Raw genomic sequence first — 7,998 nt, 5'->3', positions numbered from 1 at the left:
CATTACGTAATTCACACTTTTCTTGTTGTCCCCCAATGTCTTCCCTACTTATCCTCCAAACAACACTGTATGTAATTTGGTGTCCTCATGAATCACTTGACTACATGTCCTCATTCCATATCCTCCAAACTGCGTGTCCTGCACACTTGAGTCCAGTCCGGCCTGAGGCAAAACATGAAAGTCAGTCTGGAAGAGGCGGTGATGACATAGTGGGCCAACAAGTGATTTAATTAATCGTGAAACCCACTGGGCTGTCTTCTAGCTTCCCGAGCACAGAGATGATTGCCTCCCTGCAATGTTAAATATTAATCTCATTAGATCTCTTGTGGAGAAAGAGAACGAAGATGACGTGCGCATTTCAGACGTCCACCGCTGCGCATGAGAAGCACTTTTTGGGGGGCAGGAGCGGGAGACGTGTGACCCCTGCGCGCACCGCACCAGGGCCATCTGGGAGTGACCTCGCACTCTCTCGTGACGTGTCACGACACGTTTGTGGAACTCAAATTAAAAATATGTGATCATGAGCAGTCTCCAAAGACCTCTTATTTTCTGGTCCGCGTGCTCAAATAGAGTGGGGCCACTCCAACAGCATTTCACTTTACAAGCAACATATTCTCAAAGCGAACAGACTAGGCGTCTTCTCTGATGTAAAGGTTCCACCACGGTTCCATTGATGATCTGCTGCCCAGCTCACATTTTTCTTAATGATCTTTTTAACAGCTTGGAAGTAACAGGTAGAACGTATGTGCCTTAAAGGGGTCAATTCTATATAAACTTGGGTGTTAAACATTGAAAAGGTTTTTTTTCCTCTTCTCCTCTCGCTGGATCAATGAAGTGGGCGTCGGTCGCACTGTGCGTCTACGCTGAGATGTGACTTTGGAGGAGGCTGGAGGGGCTTTGGCGGGTGTCGCTTGCAGTACCACGGACAGCGGCGCAGCCAGACGCGCCTTTTTCTCTCTCAAATCGGCCCCCTTCCTTCTCTCTTTCCACCTTTTTCCTTCACTTGCACGTCCGGGAGCGCTCCGGAGGATGTGCGCCGGCTCAGCGCTTCTCGTCCATCCCGCTGGAAGCTCGCACAGGTAAGGAGAAGTCATGTGGATGCGTGCGAATTTAAACGCGTTCTTTTTCTATTTTGTTGTAACTTCTGCAGTTCGCAGACATATGATTCAGATTGTTGGTGGACGTCTTTACTTGCACGTTTGTCATGACGCACAGAATTTAGGATTGCGTGAGACTGAATCAATCAGAAAGACGGTTTCTTTTGAGTTTTGCGTTCATTCAGATAAAACAGGGACTTTTTTCCAATATAAATATTTCAACAGGAAAAATGCCAAAGGGTGTTTGTTGTAGCATGCTCACGAGTTAACCCTTTACAGGGCAAATTACTATTACTAGTCGGTAAATGACTATTACTGGTCATTGAAAAAAACAAACAAACACCAACAACAAAAAAACAATCTCATCAAGACCATTTGGTATACAAATGTGACCCACATGACCCAAAATATGTTGCTGACGCCAGATCGCAAATTCATATTTATATATTTTTCAGGAATGAATAAGATTACAATTTCATAAAAAAGAGAATATTGAATAGAATTAAAACGAATAAATATGTTTACTGCCCAAAATGATATTCTAAAGTCGTTTTTTCCCCCTCCAAACATTTATTATTGTTATTTAATTTTATAGTGTTTAACCCACTGCTCCTGCTTCAGAGCCATTGATGGTGCTAAGCGTCCAATCCATTTTGACTGGCGTTTGGCAGCGATCATTCGTAGCACCGTCAATGGCAGCTGATGAGTTCAACGAGTGGTCTATAAAGAGATAAAGTGCTCATAAAATCTTGTCTAATATTCATACTTAATAAAATGGAACACATGCATGGGAACTAGTTGATCATGTGTAAAGTGCATAATTAGACAAGTCTGCAAGTGCCAAGCAAAAATAACAACAGAAATCATGATATAAAAAGACAAATGGAGGAAGGAGTGAGATCCATAGGATGCAGGATGACGATGAGCTATGTGGACAAGATGTTGAATATCATGAATAATTGAAAAATGTGAAGAGTACATGTGCATCACGTGAAGCTCCCGACGCCACACTCCTTATCACCTGTTACTTTTGAATGGAAGGGTTCAGATAGTTTGCCTTGATGCACCACTGACCTGGAAACAAACACATGCCATACTATTATTATTATTTTAATTCATATGCTTGGCAACATATAGTTTAATTGAAATACAGAGAAGCATATATTTGGGTTGATTTTGTAAATTGAATTGGTAGATGTATATATTGAAACTTGGAAAAAGGTTGTCCTCCAGTAGTCAGTGAGCTCCACTCGATTGAAAGTGCATGTGTGTGTGTTTGTGTTTATTACTCTTTTGTGCACCTGATGCCCACGCAACATCTGCTGTAGTCAATGACGAACCCATATTGATATACCGTATAAGTCTGCTCATTTATGCTTCAATGTGTGCTCTGCAAGTGATCTAAAATATATGTAGTATACTGTATATATACAGTAAATATACAGTGTATATATATGTATGTATACAGAATAATACTTACCAAACTTCGGAATATGTAGCCTGAAATGAAAATAGTAATCTAACACTTAAGTGAGGTGTGTAGTGTGAGGTGTGAAGGTGCCGAAAGCTTTCGATAAAATACTTCTAAGTCTGTTTGCTGGATTCAAAGTGACACTCCTGCTGGCAGTTCCATGACGATATTTCATCATGTTTGTGCAAGGTTTTCTTATAATGTATTCTATTCTGCTTGAAACTGTCAAATTTTACAATGAATTATTATGTAGGCCAACGGTTCGTAAAGGTTTTACACACACGCACACACACACACACACACACACACAAAAATTGCACTCTAAGGCCATGTCTACACCTAGCAGTTTTTTTTCTAAACCAAGGATCCTGCCCTATATACTTCGGGAAAAAATAATTATGTCCACACCAGCACATTTGTAGAAAAAAAGGTTCTGCAGCTAACCGCATTCATTTATTTTTAAGTACATTCATAACAATGGGCGAAAAGTTATTGTCTATGTCATGTGTTACGTAGTGACAAAGGCTATGCCTACACGTAGCAGGGTATTTGGCAAAAAGAACAACTTTTTCTACCGTTTGGCCTATCACCCACACGCACGCGCACATTTAAACGAGGGTTCTTAAAAACTCCTTCAGAAGTGAAGATTTGCGAATTCTGTGTTTGTGGCGCCATCATGTGGACACTGATAACCGAAGAGTTAACTGTGGAAACATCACTAACAGCGACAAACTTTGTCCCTACGTCACACATGAGACCAATGTTTACATTTGGAGTAAATTAGACAGGTGCTTTTTTTTGTTTCCATTTATTTACAAACTTGTAATGCTTCATATTGAAGAACACATGCGAAGGATGGGGGTATTATGGTCAATTTATTTTTCGCGCATTGTTATTAATGTACTTAAAAATGAATGAAGGTGATTGGCTGTGGAAGTTTTTTCTCTACAAACGTGCTTGTGTGGAAGTAACTATTTTCCCCGATGTATTAGGGCAGGATCCTCGGCTTTAAAAAACATTTCGGTTATCAGTGTCCACATGATGGCGCCACAAACGCAAAATTCGCAAATCTTCACTGAGTGCTAAGTGCCATGATAATTATTCATTCATTCATTCATTCATTTTCCATGCCGCTTTTCCTCATCATAATTAAAATACACGCATGAAGCGGTTTTATTCATGAAAACAACATTTAATTATTTTAAGCCACAGTAAGGCCAAGTCTACACCTAGCAGTTTTTTTTTTTTTTTTTTTTTTTTAAAACGAGGATCCTGCCCTAATAATACATAGGGAAAAAATAATTACATCCACACCAGCACACACCAGCAAAAAATGCTTCGACAACCACCCGCATTCAATCATGTTTAAGCAAATTCATAACAATGGGCGAAAAATAATTGTTTATAATACCCCCATCCTTTGCGTGTGTTCTTCAATATGAAGCACTGCAAGCGTTTGTAAGCAAATTGAAGCAAAAAAAGCACCTGTCTAATTTACTGCAAATGTAAACACTGCTCTCATGTGTGACGTAGGGACTAAGTTTATAGCAGTCAGTGACGTTTCTACAGTTAAATCTTCGGTTATCAGTGCCCACATGATGGCGCCACAAAAGCAGAATTCGCACTTCTTCACTTTAGCCGCAGTTTTCAAGAACCATGTTTAAATGTACGTGTGGATGATTGGCCAAACCGTAGGAAAAGTTTTTTTTGCCAAATACCCTGCTACGTGTAGACATGGCCTAACACAGACAGTTTAAACATAAAAACATAGATACTCTGTATAGGAAAATCACCCAAAAGTCACTTAAATTAAGATTCAGTCAAAATGTATTGCACATCAATATAAATTAGACCCAACCAAAAATATACAATAAAAAAGGTGTTGTATTTAATGTTAAATATAACTGAACTGTATTTAATGAACGGCAGATTAAATAAAAGCCTAAACCAATTTTCAACTTTTTGGTTATTTTTGATACAATCTGACAGCAGAAACTGCATTCTGAATGGCAATTCTGAATGGACTCTCTGTGGCATATACGAGCTATCACCTACAACACCGTAGCTTTTTGGCAGTACACAACATCGCTAGGGGGTCTCGTATTTTTAAAAAGAATGCCGATCGTGTAAAGGTTGCATTAATATCATCATGCAGCAACTTGAATAATGAAAATGATCTTTTATGTAAATACAATTACACTGGTGAAAAACATGGAATTAGAGTGAGGAAAGGGAAACTATTCCTTAATTAAGGTATATTAGTTTTGAGCAAATTACAAAGTAAATCCTATTTGTATTAGTGGCAAAAGAATAAGCTTTCAGAATATCCGATTAGATAGATTTACTACTTGTTATATAAATATGGCATATTGGTTTATTACATTACAGATACAGTTAGTCCTCAAGTTACGAACGAGTTCCGTTCTACGCTGGCAACGTAACCTAAATTTCAGCGTAAGTGTGAATTAACTCTTTAAGTACCCCTAAAAAACCCCAAATCTCAAAATAACTATCCAAAAACATGTATCATACGTCATTGCACCTTCCTCGCCAAGGTGCTAAGTCCTATCTAGACAGCGAGCTAAGCTCTGAAATGACGATGACACGGTACACCAGGAAAGCCGTCTTGCCCAAATAGTACCTTCTCCACTGGATATGTGAGAAATTCATGGGATCCCTGGAAGCCAGCGTGTCTTACTGTCCTATCTCTGGAAGATATCGAGGATATTTGGCTGTTTGGCGTGACGGTCGTGGGGTCCCTTTTGCTTGGCTTAGGAGGTGCCCTGCTCTACCGGAAAGTTGCCAAGACGGCAGCTTTCAAGGAAATCAACAAATTGATCACGGATCAAACGGTGAGACTCAAGGCACTGGAAAACATCATCGAGGCTCGGATCTAGAACTGGCTCCGTGGACTCACGGTTCTGTCCGAGGAAGGATGGAGAAAAATGGATGCTACCTTGCGCTAGGTGATGGAACTGTTGGGGCAGGTGACTGAACTGTCGAGGCAGACCGCAACTATTGGCAATGTCTTAACACTAAAAGTCCCAGAGAATTCTGGTTCTCCTAATAGTCCCAAGCAATGCCCGATATGGCTTAACCCCTGGGAAAATCCAGAGGTGGCCAAAATGACCCAAATGCTTTTGAATTGCCAAGTCGTTGTCCGACAGACAAAAAAAACGTTCATATGGAAATGCATCTACTAGATATACATTGTGTTGATATGCGGCCCAAACGGAAGGGAACACACCACGTTTGAACTATTCATGTGATAGTTTGCGTCAGTTCAAGTCAAGCTACATATTTATTTATTTACATGTATTCATGGAGTTTTACACTTTTTACACAGTTTTTAACTCACTTCTCCTACACTACACACAAAAACAGGAAAAAAATGGCCGAAGTGTATACATTGTTTTGAAATATAGCGTTTTAGATCTGCAATTTGAGTGTAAAGCAGGAATTGTGTCTATAGTTTAGAAGGACTGAATCAGGGGCATGGAGCATGAATTGTGGTCATTGTGTCTGAGATTACTCCAAGAAAAATGTGTGAAAACTTTGAGAAAAACAGTAACAGGCTGAGTTTGTGTCGTGAGAAGGGGAATATATTAGGAGAATATTAGGAGTATTTGTCTTGGAAAGAGTCGGCCTCTGCTGGGTTTTCTAGTGTTATGGGACCTGAGATTTCGCCTACAGCATGAGGAGCGCAAATTTGACTGAAGACCAACTGTATTTGGACACATTAAATTACTTATTCGGCTTAATTCAATTATAATTTTCCTTTCCCTTTCCCGTACACCTTTACTCCACCCCTCCCTTCTCCTGGAGTGAGCAATGCAGATGGCCCTATCTCTTGCCCTTGATCTCTTCCCAAGGCCGGTCGCAGGGCCCTGCGACTCTTATTTTGTCTACAGACACGTACAAACACTGACACACTTGTGCATACACACACTCACACACAACCTCCCCCCCTCGAGTCCGCCACCGCCTTTTTCTTACTATCACTGACTCCCCCCTTCCTCCAGCCATGACTGGTGGTTCCCCTTTATTTTCGTACAAAAAAAATCCTGCACGTGACCTGTGCGTCGTGTCATATCCCTGCTATGTTGTATGATATATGTGTGTCTACTTGTAATTTACTCCGTAATTTCTGAAGAAGAGAGGAAATTGGCAGCACGGAACGTCTGCAGCAGCCCGATGCTCACTCATTGAACAGAATTTCGTTGTCATCTGTTGTCATCTTGTGAGAGCTGGTGTCAATGACAAATAAATCTCTGAATCTGACAGATGTCTGTGTGGTTTGCTGACTTTATTCAGCTGCTCATGACATAAACACTTTGAAACTAAAATAAAAATGAAATTAAATCCATTTCATCTTCAATAACAGCAATTCAAATTTGCGTTTATAACTAGCTGCTGATACAACAATAACAATCCACACAATCGATTAGCATGTATCAGCGTCCGCACATCATCAAAAACAATCACTTAAACTCGATCCAAGTATTCCACCACATTTGAAAACACACAATAAAGAGCACAAAAGGTGTTATATACAGGTGTTTCCTCTGTGGATGCTTCACAAGCAACAAATATGCACGCAGGCCTTCCCCTCTCTGTGTCACTTGCCTGTGCAACTTCTTCGTTGGAACTTCAGGGGTCGCGTTAACCGGATATTTTCCGTCGTTGACCGGTTTTTTAAAACGGTGACGGAAGTCCGTCCGTCATTTTGACAGGTTGCAATTCACACCCCAGACCACAGGGTGGCGAGTTAGCATATTAATTAGCTATTGTCTCTCTTAATGCATGACGTCGTTGGCTCTTCTGTCAGAATATTGTAGCGTCACCGGGGTCTGGCGGCGGCACCGTGATTGACACATCAACGCGAGGTTCTTATTGGTGCACCCGGTGTGCCAGCGCGTCATCTAATTGATGGACAAGATTGCCGCCTGTGTATAGACCCCAATCACATGACGTCACAACTCCGCCCCCCTGACCGGAGCCGCCATATTGTGTGTCAGCTCGTCATGTTTACACATTACCGCTATGTACATGCCTCCTATTACGGCGTGTTTTTCTGCTCGTTAATATTAATAATCAAAATGGTGAAGGCATGTGTGGCGGTTGGTTGCTGTAACAGAGAAGATAGACGGAGAGACTTGAAGTTCTACCGTATTCTGAGAGACGCGAAGATGAGAGCGAGATGGACTGCTGTAATTCGACAAGAAATCTGGGCACCAAACGATCACCACAGACTATGTATTAGTCTTTTTATATCTGGTAAGATGCATTTAATATATATTTAGAAGATTTTGGGCTGACAACCACAATTAAGATCATTGTGTGACGTTGGTGATTGGGGTCTATATCGTTGCCTCTTTTTCTTTGGGGGCGGAGTTGTTGGAGGTAAGCAGAGTAAAAAGGGAGAAAAAT

The 7,998-nt window shown here is 40.9% G+C and overlaps 1 protein-coding gene across 2 annotated transcripts in view; it reads left to right on the top strand.

Moving 5' to 3' along the window:
* The first annotated feature begins 487 nt into the window (after positions 1-487).
* Positions 488-7,998, top strand: part of grm2a (glutamate receptor, metabotropic 2a) — an 83,956-nt gene continuing 76,445 nt past the window's right edge. Inside the window, exons 1-2 of one of the 2 annotated variants that reach the window (XM_057845902.1) lie at positions 488-734; positions 836-1,079. The gene's annotated coding sequence lies outside the window, so the exon portion shown is untranslated. Of the gene's footprint in view, positions 735-834; positions 1,080-7,998 lie in introns of those variants that run through there. The other variant, XM_057845903.1, reaches the window with a different exon arrangement.

The sequence above is a fragment of the Corythoichthys intestinalis genome, chromosome 9 (genome assembly GCF_030265065.1).
Source record: "Corythoichthys intestinalis isolate RoL2023-P3 chromosome 9, ASM3026506v1, whole genome shotgun sequence".
Taxonomy (NCBI): Eukaryota; Metazoa; Chordata; class Actinopteri; order Syngnathiformes; family Syngnathidae; genus Corythoichthys; species Corythoichthys intestinalis.
Note: the sequence above shows the minus strand (reverse complement) of the source record. Positions and strands in the feature narration are given on the sequence as shown.